Below are 14,304 nucleotides of genomic sequence, written 5' to 3'. Positions count from 1 at the left end.
CACCCACCTATGAAAATAGTTAGTTCAGCAATATATTCACACACACTTTCATCTGCCTTGCATCTATGCTCATGAAACTTTTCCCTAAAGCTTCGGGTGTTAACTTAAAAAAATTCTAGCAAACAGATTTTTACAATATTGTAATTTAAACAATCAGTATTAGACATTTTAGAAATAATGGTTACAGCTTTACCATGGAGTAAGGGGGTCAGGAACCGCACCCAGAGCCTTTGGTCAACATTATACTGTTTACATACTCTTTCAGCAATATGAATGAAACTATCAAAACTATCCTCGTCTGTAAATTGTGGAAGAAATTTACTAACCTTTGTTACTTCTGTGGTTCAGTTACTCCTTTCCCCCTTATCACCAAGACTCTGGCGAAGAGGCAGCATCTCCTTTTCATGGTGCCTCTGCCTCTCCTTCTCCTCAGCCTCTAGCTGTCACAGTTTCTTATTTTCCTCAGTCTCTAGATGCCTCAGTCTCTCTGCTGCTTCTATTTCCAAATGCTTGGCCTCCAACTCAAGTCTCTTTTAACTCCAGATGGATTTTTAAGTCCTCTGTGGAAAGGATGAGCTGTCCATTTTCTGAGAGTTGTACATCTCCAAGGGTAGTCTGATTGTCCTCCTGGTTGCTATTCTATGATGAAGCTGTGACTAAAACTACAATCATGTCTGCTTTAATCAGGTATTCATGCACCAGTCCTTCAGCCTGGCACATTTCAGCAAACTGGTTCCTTGTCAGCTTGCCATACTCCTCTGTTGACATGCTTGCCTGTTCTCCTTGACTAACTAAGCTAACAAAAAAAATAAAACAATTGTGATATGAACTCTGAATGTTCACTGCATGGCTGATTGAGAGTACAAACACCTTCGGTGGCCACTGCACACAGGCTACAGGAATTCAATATCCACACCACTACAAGCCAATTAATATGTGATGTGGGTAACTCACCACTGTCAACCAAGTAATATGTGATGTGGATATCCCACCACTGTCCACAAATTAATATGTGATGCCCCTGCACTGGCACAGTAATTAAGGAGCCTCAATTCTCACCACTGGCAACAGTGAGGGACATACACAATGAGAGGATGAGAAGTACACACATAATAAAGTACAATTTCCCTTAAGATCACACAGAGATCACAGTCAGTCTGGGTCTGGTTTCTCCCTCTTTCTCCAGATCCCCAATAAGACTCCCCACTGGCACAGCTATAGGGTTGAGATCTTAGCTGAGGGGTCAAGCCAATACCTCCACCACCCTCTATCTGTCCAACCACTGCTTCATGGCACAGGTGTACTAGCTATGCCCGCTTCTGTCCAGACTATAAGGTAGTTTTCACTGCCACCAACCCCTACTTATCAGCTACTATAAGGCCCTTACCAAAGCGTGACCAGTCTTACTGTGTAATGTTACTATTATCCAAATGTTAGTTGTGACCAAGAGCAAGGCTATTTAGGAGTGGCCTGTACAGTATCACCAAATACATATACAAGTAACAGCTTACATATGTCTCACAAATATCAACCACAAAGATAGGTTTAAATATATTTCATAATAAATAATAAAAGAACAAGCTAATACTCAAAAAACAAAGACAGTTACTTCAGAGTTCACAATCACAGGAAATATTTTAAAACAACATTGCAGGACAGTCTCAAATAAATACAGAAAACATCTAAACTAATCTTTACTATATTCCTATCTATATCTAAGAAAGATACTATTCCCTAAATCTTACTTACAGACAACATGCAGGCAGAAGTGCAGAGTGGATGTTTTTAGATCCAAGACAAGATACAAAATGCATAGTCTCTCTCTCTCTTTTTTTCTGAGAGAGTTCTTAAATTAATATCAAACATTACTGTTGGTTTAGCCAGGATGACATCACTCTGTCACCTGACTTCAGTTCCCAGGCTTAACAGAAACTTATAGAATTTTAACATCTCTTGAGTGAGAAGTACATCTCTCGCAGATGTGCAGCTGGTAGGAAGTCATAAAGCAATCAAACACTTTACATTTTAAACCTAATAATTACTTTTCATTTCAGACAGTAGAACAACTTTGAGCACTGGACATTGTCTCTGCTTGCTGCATTGCAACTAACTTTTATAGCACATAATAAAGCACTTAGTTTAAACTTATTTTCTTGAAGTTTTGTAAGTTAATCTTCTATGTTCCAGCAGGGTATGCTGTGGTTACATTCTTGAAACTCAGTACATAACATACTGTTCTGTATAAATCATATCAATATTCACAAATGACATAGAATTATTTACAAAATTCCAAATAGCTGGGCTGGTAGTGTCACACTTGTTACGCCTTATTCCCCAGCTTGAGAAGGCCAGAGGTTACAAAAAAGTTCTTGGCACATTGTTTTCTTTCCTCCCTCCATTACATTCTGAAATGTTACTCTTTTAAAAATAGTAACATCCCTTAATTCCTTTAGCACTTACTTTACCTTAAGTTATTTGTCAGTACACTATAATTTGCTAATAAAGGGAATGCAGTTGTAAGGGACTTGAAATACAAAGCTACAACTTATGTGAACTGTATTTTGTATAATCATGCATCTACATTACATTATATTTTCAACATAAACATATTATAAACATTGTATTTGACTCATTTGAGAAGAAACTGCAAGTTAATATGCATTTTGTAAAGAATAATCACGATAATATATGTTTCCATAACAGTGTAAGGACAATATGGTCTCAAATTAAATGTAAACACATGTAGCATGGTTCATTTTGGCAAACAAAATAGCTTCATTTACTGGCTAGGAGATGCACCCCTCCCCATCAGACACTGTTGTAAGAGATCTGGGTACTCTTGTTGATAATTCCTTGTCATTTAACCAGCATGTCTCTGCAGTAGTTCAGAAAGCCTTTTATCTGGCCTGTCTAATTAAAAAAGGCATTTTCCACTCAATATCCAAAGAAGTTTTAATTCCTCTTTACTCGATTCCATTTCAGAATCTCGAATTACTGAAAACTCGAACTTCATATGGTCAAGACTATATGATCGTGTTTTCAGAAACTTGAAATTATGAAGTGTTAAAAAAAAAAAACTTTATGGTAGTTGAAAATAAGCTTTTTGCAGGGGGCAAGTCCCTCTGCACCCTCCCTACTTAAATATACCATTTCTGTTATCGCACTATAGCGAGGAAATGGGAAATCTCACATTCTGCACTTCTGCATACAGCAGGGAACAGGAGATTTCCCTTTTCCCCCCTGTAGTGCGATCTTGGAGTTGGTATATTTAAGTAGGGGATGTGGGGGTGCAGGAGGGTTTGCCCCCCTGCAGAAACGATGTGTTTTACTTTTTTCTTTTCTTTCACTTTGGAATGTCAAGTTTCTGAAAACCCGATCATATGGTTTTGACCATATGAAGTTCAAGTTTTCAGTAATTCCAGATTCTGAAGTGGAACCCTTTATTTATATCTTATCAGACTTATAATTGAATAGACCATTTGGCATGTAATTATCTAAACATATCACACAACTTGAGAGCCCTGATAGATTTGTAACTCAATGATCAGTAGACTCAAAAATCTTAGTTATCAGGAGAGACTGGCAGCCCTTTCTCTCTAGTCAGTCTCTTACAGACTCCTCCATGGAGATCTGTGCCTAGCCTTTCGAGCCTTGAACGATCCAACCCTATTTGATCTCTTATTCCTTCGCAGAACTAATGGTACATCAAACACCTGGCTAAAGGAACTAAACTTTCATCAGCATATAAATAAGACATGTTGCCATGATAGAGTTGTATACCAGCGTACCCCTCACCCTGGTATAAACGTCCACTTCTTGTCAAGCAGAGTAGCACCATGACCACCTTCAAGGTAAAGCTGGATAACTGAGTGGGCAACTTCAAATTCTCTTCTGGCCTATCTTGTATTGCCCTGCTTGAACCTAGAGAGTAAAAAGGATGACCTTACATATGACTTATATAGCTGGTGGTCAAAGGTCATAAGATAGGTTTTAGGCCTAGTAGAGCAAAAGATATATTTTTGGCCTAATTTTTTTTCAATGTCTGTTTGAAATTTCAGAGACTGGTCACAGCAGATTTGTAGGTGTTTGAATGGGGTGGTGGGTTCTATTATTTTAGTATTTTGGTCTTTGATGAGGAGGGATTTTTGGACTTTGGATATTTTTAAGTGTGCTGAATGATTTTTTTTTTGTTAGGGTTTAGAAAGAGCTTTTTGTAAGTAATCCAATCACTGAGTGCTAGCAGTTCCTGTTGAAGTTGGTGTTCAATAGTGAGAGGTTGTGACTTTGTCTACATAGAACCATATTTTTATTGTAAAGTCTGAGTGTGTAAATGCATGCATCACTTTTGCTCCATGCTTTTTTTCGTGGTCATGGTACATATATTTGCAACCCAAACACTATCTTTTTACCAATATCACTTCTGCCAGCCATTATATGGGGGCATATTGTATCTTTATCTTTCACAGAGTTCCTTCTTCACTGCTGGCAGAGCTACATTTTCTCCTTACGGTAACTATTTATGTAGATCCATGTTGTGTGGCATGTCACACACCATGGTGCATATCAGAAGTGTACTGCAGTGCACCACAGTTGTATCCAGGCAGCAGACATAAGACTTCAGCACTCCAACCACATGTACAATGATTTTCCATCTGTGCACCAGTTTGGTATTATAGGATCATAGGATCATAGGAGATTACTAGGCTATCAACCTGGAAGTTATTTCAAGCCTACCCATTTCATTCCAATGTAATACCATAGACCCAAGGTTGCATTTAGCAATAGCTGCTCATGTCCAGGATGGTTGTGGGCACTATTTCTGGTAAGAATTTACTGTGCCCCATCCACTCGTCCAGGTTCCTTTTGGACAATATCATAGAGGTACTCTGTTTCACATGAATAGGTAGCCTATTCCAAAGACACGGCAGTTGCTGGGAGACAAATCTGTCCCTCCAGCATGTCCTGTTTAAGTCACAGGCCATATTTAGGTCCCTGGAATGGGGGATCCTAGTCCCGTTTGATTTACAGATATGCAGCAAGTTCATTAGGTTTGGGTGTGAGATTGCTCTGTAAGCCAGACATAAGTCTCCCCTATGAAGTCTATATGATACAGAGTAAAGTGACAGGGACTTTAATCAGTTTGGCATATTTTGGAGTCCCTTGATTTTCTTTGTCTCTGAGGTCTCTCCAGTTGCTGCAGATGCTTTGTACAGTACATGCCAAACGGGACATTATACTCAATTATGGGCCGAATTAGTTCCAAGTATAGAGGGGTTATAACCTCTTTTGCTATCTAGGTGATGCCTTTACTAAGTGTGCTATGTAGAAAGCCTTCATTGCTACAGTAGACAAGTGATGGCCAAAGTTAAGGTTGTGGTAAACTTGTGATCCCAGGTCCCTCACCACTTTGTAGGCACATGGAGTATTCTTGTTGATAATTAGATACTGAGAAGGGACATTGTTTGTGCTAAAGAGAATGATGATGCATTTCCTTCCATATTCTTGTTGATGATTTGATACTGTGAAGGGACATTGTTTGTGCTAAAGGGAATGATGATGCATTTCCTTCCATATTCTTGTTGATGATTTGATACTGTGAGGGGACATTGTTTGTGCTAAAGGGAATGATGATGCATTTCCTTCCATATTCTTGTTGATGATTTGATACTGTGAGGTGACATTGTTTGTGCTAAAGGGAATGATGATGCATTTCCTTCCATATTCTTGTTGTTGATTTGATACTGTGAAGGGACATTGTTTGTGCTAAAGGGAATGATGATGCATTTCCTTCCATATTCTTGTTGTTGATTTGATACTGTGAAGGGACATTGTTTGTGCTAAAGGGAATGATGATGCATTTCCTTCCATATTCTTGTTGTTGATTTGATACTGTGAGGGGACATTGTTTGTGCTAAAGGGAATGATGATGCATTTCCTTCCATATTCTTGTTGTTGATTTGATACTGTGAAGGGACATTGTTTGTGCTAAAGGGAATGATGATGCATTTCCTTCCATATTCTTGTTGATGATTTGATACTGTGAGGGGACATTGTTTGTGCTAAAGGGAATGATGATGCATTTCCTTCCATATTCTTGTTGTTGATTTGATACTGTGAGGGGACATTGTTTGTGCTAAAGGGAATGATGATGCATTTCCTTCCATATTCTTGTTGATGATTTGATACTGTGAGGGGACATTGTTTGTGCTAAAGGGAATGATGATGCATTTCCTTCCATATTCTTGTTGTTGATTTGATACTGTGAGGTGCATTGTTTGTGCTAAAGGGAATGATGATGCATTTCCTTCCATATTCTTGTTGATGATTTGATACTGTGAGGGACATTGTTTGTGCTAAAGGGAATGATGATGCATTTCCTTCCATATTCTTGTTGATGATTTGATACTGTGAGGGGACATTGTTTGTGCTAAAGGGAATGATGATGCATTTCCTTCCATATTCTTGTTGTTGATTTGATACTGTGAGGGGACATTGTTTGTGCTAAAGGGAATGATGATGCATTTCCTTCCATATTCTTGTTGTTGATTTGATACTGTGAAGGGACATTGTTTGTGCTAAAGGGAATGATGATGCATTTCCTTCCATATTCTTGTTGTTGATTTGATACTGTGAGGGGACATTGTTTGTGCTAAAGGGAATGATGATGCATTTCCTTCCATATTCTTGTTGTTGATTTGATACTGTGAAGGGACATTGTTTGTGCTAAAGGGAATGATGATGCATTTCCTTCCATATTCTTGTTGTTGATTTGATACTGTGAAGGGACATTGTTTGTGCTAAAGGGAATGATGATGCATTTCCTTCCATATTCTTGTTGATGATTTGATACTGTGAGGGGACATTGTTTGTGCTAAAGGGAATGATGATGCATTTCCTTCCATATTCTTGTTGTTGATTTGATACTGTGAAGGGACATTGTTTGTGCTAAAGGGAATGATGATGCATTTCCTTCCATATTCTTGTTGTTGATTTGATACTGTGAGGGGACATTGTTTGTGCTAAAGGGAATGATGATGCATTTCCTTCCATATTCTTGTTGTTGATTTGATACTGTGTAGGGACATTGTTTGTGCTAAAGGGAATGATGATGCATTTCCTTACATATTCTTGTTGTTGATTTGATACTGTCAGGTGACATTGTTTGTGCTAAAGGGAATGATGATGCATTTCCTTCCATATTCTTGTTGATGATTTGATACTGTGAGGGGACATTGTTTGTGCTAAAGGGAATGATGATGCATTTCCTTCCATATTCTTGTTGTTGATTTGATACTGTGAAGGGACATTGTTTGTGCTAAAGGGAATGATGATGCATTTCCTTCCATATTCTTGTTGTTGATTTGATACTGTGAGGGGACATTGTTTGTGCTAAAGGGAATGATGATGCATTTCCTTCCATATTCTTGTTGTTGATTTGATACTGTGAGGGGACATTGTTTGTGCTAAAGGGAATGATGATGCATTTCCTTCCATATTCTTGTTGATGATTTGATACTGTGAAGGGACATTGTTTGTGCTAAAGGGAATGATGATGCATTTCTTTCCATATTCTTGCTGTTGATTTGATACTGTGAGGTGACATTGTTTGTGCTAAAGGGAATGATGATGCATTTCCTTCCATATTCTTGTTGTTGATTTGATACTGTGAGGGGACATTGTTTGTGCTAAAGGGAATGATGATGCATTTCCTTCCATATTCTTGTTGTTGATTTGATACTGTGAAGGGACATTGTTTGTGCTAAAGGGAATGATGATGCATTTCCTTCCATATTCTTGTTGATGATTTGATACTGTGAAGGGACATTGTTTGTGCTAAAGGGAATGATGATGCATTTCCTTCCATATTCTTGTTGATGATTTGATACTGTGAAGGGACATTGTTTGTGCTAAAGGGAATGATGATGCATTTCCTTCCATATTCTTGTTGTTGATTTGATACTGTGAGGTGACATTGTTTGTGCTAAAGGGAATGATGATGCATTTCCTTCCATATTCTTGTTGTTGAATTGATACTGTGAGGGGACATTGTTTGTGCTAAAGGGAATGATGATACATTTCCTTCCATATTCTTGTTGTCTATTTTATACTGTGAGGGGACATTGTTTGTGCTAAAGGGAATGATGATGCATTTCCTTCCATATTCTTGTTGTCTATTTTATACTGTGAGGGGACATTGTTTGTGCTAAAGGGAATGATGATGCATTTCCTTCCATATTCTTGTTGATGATTTGATACTGTGAGGGGACATTGTTTGTGCTAAAGGGAATGATGATGCATTTCCTTCCATATTCTTGTTGATGATTTGATACTGTGAAGGGACATTGTTTGTGCTAAAGGGAATGATGATGCATTTCCTTCCATATTCTTGTTGATGATTTGATACTGTGAAGGGACATTGTTTGTGCTAAAGGGAATGATGATGCATTTCCTTCCATATTCTTGTTGATGATTTGATACTGTGAAGGGACATTGTTTGTGCTAAAGGGAATGATGATGCATTTCCTTCCATATTCTTGCTGTTGATTTAATACTGTGAGGGGACATTGTTTGTGCTAAAGGGAATGATGATGCATTTCCTTCCATATTCTTGTTGTTGATTTGATACTGTGAAGGGACATTGTTTGTGCTAAAGGGAATGATGATGCATTTCCTTCCATATTCTTGTTGTTGATTTGATACTGTGAGGGGACATTGTTTGTGCTAAAGGGAATGATGATGCATTTCCTTCCATATTCTTGTTGTTGATTTGATACTGTGAGGGGACATTGTTTGTGCTAAAGGGAATGATGATGCATTTCCTTCCATATTCTTGTTGATGATTTGATACTGTGAAGGGACATTGTTTGTGCTAAAGGGAATGATGATGCATTTCCTTCCATATTCTTGTTGATGATTTGATACTGTGAAGGGACATTGTTTGTGCTAAAGGGAATGATGATGCATTTCCTTCCATATTCTTGCTGTTGATTTAATACTGTGAGGGGACATTGTTTGTGCTAAAGGGAATGATGATGCATTTCCTTCCATATTCTTGTTGTTGATTTGATACTGTGAAGGGACATTGTTTGTGCTAAAGGGAATGATGATGCATTTCCTTCCATATTCTTGTTGATGATTTGATACTGTGAAGGGACATTGTTTGTGCTAAAGGGAATGATGATGCATTTCCTTCCATATTCTTGTTGATGATTTGATACTGTGAAGGGACATTGTTTGTGCTAAAGGGAAGATGATGCATTTCCTTCCATATTCTTGTTGTCTATTTTATACTGTGAGGGGACATTGTTTGTGCTAAAGGGAATGATGATGCATTTCCTTCCATATTCTTGTTGTTGATTTGATACTGTGAGGGGACATTGTTTGTGCTAAAGGGAATGATGATGCATTTCCTTCCATATTCTTGTTGTTGAATTGATACTGTGAGAGGACATTGTTTGTGCTAAAGGGAATGATGATGCATTTCCTTCCATATTCTTGTTGTTGATTTGATACTGTGAAGGGACATTGTTTGTGCTAAAGGGAATGATGATGCATTTCCTTCCATATTCTTGTTGTTGATTTGATACTGTGAGGGGACATTGTTTGTGCTAAAGGGAATGATGATGCATTTCCTTCCATATTCTTGTTGATGATTTGATACTGTGAAGGGACATTGTTTGTGCTAAAGGGAATGATGATGCATTTCCTTCCATATTCTTGTTGATGATTTGATACTGTGAAGGGACATTGTTTGTGCTAAAGGGAATGATGATGCATTTCCTTCCATATTCTTGTTGATGATTTGATACTGTGAGGGGACATTGTTTGTGCTAAAGGGAATGATGATGCATTTCCTTCCATATTCTTGTTGTTGATTTGATACTGTGAGGGGACATTGTTTGTGCTAAAGGGAATGATGATGCATTTCCTTCCATATTCTTGTTGTTGATTTGATACTGTGAAGGGACATTGTTTGTGCTAAAGGGAATGATGATGCATTTCCTTCCATATTCTTGTTGATGATTTGATACTGTGAAGGGACATTGTTTGTGCTAAAGGGAATGATGATGCATTTCCTTCCATATTCTTGTTGTTGATTTGATACTGTGAGGGGACATTGTTTGTGCTAAAGGGAATGATGATGCATTTCCTTCCATATTCTTGTTGTTGATTTGATACTGTGAGGGGACATTGTTTGTGCTAAAGGGAATGATGATGCATTTCCTTCCATATTCTTGTTGTTGATTTGATACTGTGAGGTGACATTGTTTGTGCTAAAGGGAATGATGATGCATTTCCTTCCATATTCTTGTTGTTGAATTGATACTGTGAGGGGACATTGTTTGTGCTAAAGGGAATGATGATACATTTCCTTCCATATTCTTGTTGTCTATTTTATACTGTGAGGGGACATTGTTTGTGCTAAAGGGAATGATGATGCATTTCCTTCCATATTCTTGTTGTCTATTTTATACTGTGAGGGGACATTGTTTGTGCTAAAGGGAATGATGATGCATTTCCTTCCATATTCTTGTTGATGATTTGATACTGTGAAGGGACATTGTTTGTGCTAAAGGGAATGATGATGCATTTCCTTCCATATTCTTGTTGATGATTTGATACTGTGAAGGGACATTGTTTGTGCTAAAGGGAATGATGATGCATTTCCTTCCATATTCTTGTTGTTGATTTGATACTGTGAAGGGACATTGTTTGTGCTAAAGGGAATGATGATGCATTTCCTTCCATATTCTTGTTGTTGATTTGATACTGTGAGGGGACATTGTTTGTGCTAAAGGGAATGATGATGCATTTCCTTCCATATTCTTGTTGTTGATTTGATACTGTGAAGGGACATTGTTTGTGCTAAAGGGAATGATGATGCATTTCCTTCCATATTCTTGTTGTTGATTTGATACTGTGAGGGGACATTGTTTGTGCTAAAGGGAATGATGATGCATTTCCTTCCATATTCTTGTTGTTGATTTGATACTGTGAGGGACATTGTTTGTGCTAAAGGGAATGATGATGCATTTCCTTCCATATTCTTGTTGTTGATTTGATACTGTGAAGGGACATTGTTTGTGCTAAAGGGAATGATGATGCATTTCCTTCCATATTCTTGTTGTTGATTTGATACTGTGAAGGGACATTGTTTGTGCTAAAGGGAATGATGATGCATTTCCTTCCATATTCTTGTTGTTGATTTGATACTGTGAAGGGACATTGTTTGTGCTAAAGGGAATGATGATGCATTTCCTTCCATATTCTTGTTGTTGATTTGATACTGTGAGGGGACATTGTTTGTGCTAAAGGGAATGATGATGCATTTCCTTCCATATTCTTGTTGATGATTTGATACTGTGAAGGGACATTGTTTGTGCTAAAGGGAATGATGATGCATTTCCTTCCATATTCTTGTTGTTGATTTGATACTGTGAGGGGACATTGTTTGTGCTAAAGGGAATGATGATGCATTTCCTTCCATATTCTTGTTGTTGATTTGATACTGTGAAGGGACATTGTTTGTGCTAAAGGGAATGATGATGCATTTCCTTCCATATTCTTGTTGTTGATTTGATACTGTGAAGGGACATTGTTTGTGCTAAAGGGAATGATGATGCATTTCCTTCCATATTCTTGTTGATGATTTGATACTGTGAGGGGACATTGTTTGTGCTAAAGGGAATGATGATGCATTTCCTTCCATATTCTTGTTTTTGAATTGATACTGTGAAGGGACATTGTTTGTGCTAAAGGGAATGATGATGCATTTCCTTCCATATTCTTGTTGTTGATTTGATACTGTGAGGGGACATTGTTTGTGCTAAAGGGAATGATGATGTATTTCCTTCCATATTCTTGCTGTTGAATTGATACTGTGTAGGGACATTGTTTGTGCTAAAGGGAATGATGATGCATTTCCTTCCATATTCTTGTTGTTGATTTGATACTGTGAGGGGACATTGTTTGTGCTAAAGGGAATGATGATGCATTTCCTTCCATATTCTTGTTGTTGATTTGATACTGTGAAGGGACATTGTTTGTGCTAAAGGGAATGATGATGCATTTCCTTCCATATTCTTGTTGTTGATTTGATACTGTGAAGGGACATTGTTTGTGCTAAAGGGAATGATGATGCATTTCCTTCCATATTCTTGTTGATGATTTGATACTGTGAAGGGACATTGTTTGTGCTAAAGGGAATGATGATGCATTTCCTTCCATATTCTTGTTGTTGATTTGATACTGTGAGGGACATTGTTTGTGCTAAAGGGAATGATGATGTATTTCCTTCCATATTCTTGTTGTTGATTTGATACTGTGAGGGACATTGTTTGTGCTAAAGGGAATGATGATGCATTTCCTTCCATATTCTTGTTGTTGATTTGATACTGTGAGGGGACATTGTTTGTGCTAAAGGGAATGATGATGCATTTCCTTCCATATTCTTGTTGTTGATTTGATACTGTGACGGGACATTGTTTGTGCTAAAGGGAATGATGATGCATTTCCTTCCATATTCTTGTTGTTGATTTGATACTGTGAGGGGACATTGTTTGTGCTAAAGGGAATGATGATGCATTTCCTTCCATATTCTTGTTGTTGATTTGATACTGTGAGGTGACATTGTTTGTGCTAAAGGGAATGATGATGCATTTCCTTCCATATTCTTGTTGATGATTTGATACTGTGAAGGGACATTGTTTGTGCTAAAGGGAATGATGATGCATTTCCTTCCATATTCTTGTTGATGATTTGATACTGTGAAGGGACATTGTTTGTGCTAAAGGGAATGATGATGCATTTCCTTCCATATTCTTGTTGTTGATTTGATACTGTGAAGGGACATTGTTTGTGCTAAAGGGAATGATGATGCATTTCCTTCCATATTCTTGTTGTTGATTTGATACTGTGAGGGGACATTGTTTGTGCTAAAGGGAATGATGATGCATTTCCTTCCATATTCTTGTTGATGATTTGATACTGTGAAGGGACATTGTTTGTGCTAAAGGGAATGATGATGCATTTCCTTCCATATTCTTGTTGTTGATTTGATACTGTGAAGGGACATTGTTTGTGCTAAAGGGAATGATGATGCATTTCCTTCCATATTCTTGTTGTTGATTTGATACTGTGAGGGACATTGTTTGTGCTAAAGGGAATGATGATGCATTTCCTTCCATATTCTTGTTGTTGATTTGATACTGTGAGGGGACATTGTTTGTGCTAAAGGGAATGATGATGCATTTCCTTCCATATTCTTGTTGTTGATTTGATACTGTGAGGGGACATTGTTTGTGCTAAAGGGAATGATGATGCATTTCCTTCCATATTCTTGTTGTTGATTTGATACTGTGAAGGGACATTGTTTGTGCTAAAGGGAATGATGATGCATTTCCTTCCATATTCTTGTTGTTGATTTGATACTGTGAGGGACATTGTTTGTGCTAAAGGGAATGATGATGCATTTCCTTCCATATTCTTGTTGTTGATTTGATACTGTGAGGGGACATTGTTTGTGCTAAAGGGAATGATGATGTATTTCCTTCCATATTCTTGCTGTTGATTTGATACTGTGAGGGACATTGTTTGTGCTAAAGGGAATGATGATGCATTTCCTTCCATATTCTTGTTGTTGATTTGATACTGTGAGGGGACATTGTTTGTGCTAAAGGGAATGATGATGCATTTCCTTCCATATTCTTGTTGTTGATTTGATACTGTGAGGGGACATTGTTTGTGCTAAAGGGAATGATGATGCATTTCCTTCCATATTCTTGTTGTTGATTTGATACTGTGAAGGGACATTGTTTGTGCTAAAGGGAATGATGATGCATTTCCTTCCATATTCTTGTTGTTGATTTGATACTGTGAGGGGACATTGTTTGTGCTAAAGGGAATGATGATGCATTTCCTTCCATATTCTTGTTGATGATTTGATACTGTGAAGGGACATTGTTTGTGCTAAAGGGAATGATGATGCATTTCCTTCCATATTCTTGTTGTTGATTTGATACTGTGAGGGGACATTGTTTGTGCTAAAGGGAATGATGATGCATTTCCTTCCATATTCTTGTTGTTGATTTGATACTGTGAGGGGACATTGTTTGTGCTAAAGGGAATGATGATGCATTTCCTTCCATATTCTTGTTGTTGATTTGATACTGTGAAGGGACATTGTTTGTGCTAAAGGGAATGATGATGCATTTCCTTCCATATTCTTGTTGTTGATTTGATACTGTGAGGGGACATTGTTTGTGCTAAAGGGAATGATGATGCATTTCCTTCCATATTCTTGTT

The sequence above is a fragment of the Protopterus annectens genome, chromosome 1.part1 (assembly GCF_019279795.1).
Source record: "Protopterus annectens isolate FY-2018-M chromosome 1.part1, PAN1.0, whole genome shotgun sequence".
NCBI classification, from domain to species: Eukaryota; Metazoa; Chordata; order Ceratodontiformes; family Protopteridae; genus Protopterus; species Protopterus annectens.
Note: the sequence above shows the minus strand (reverse complement) of the source record.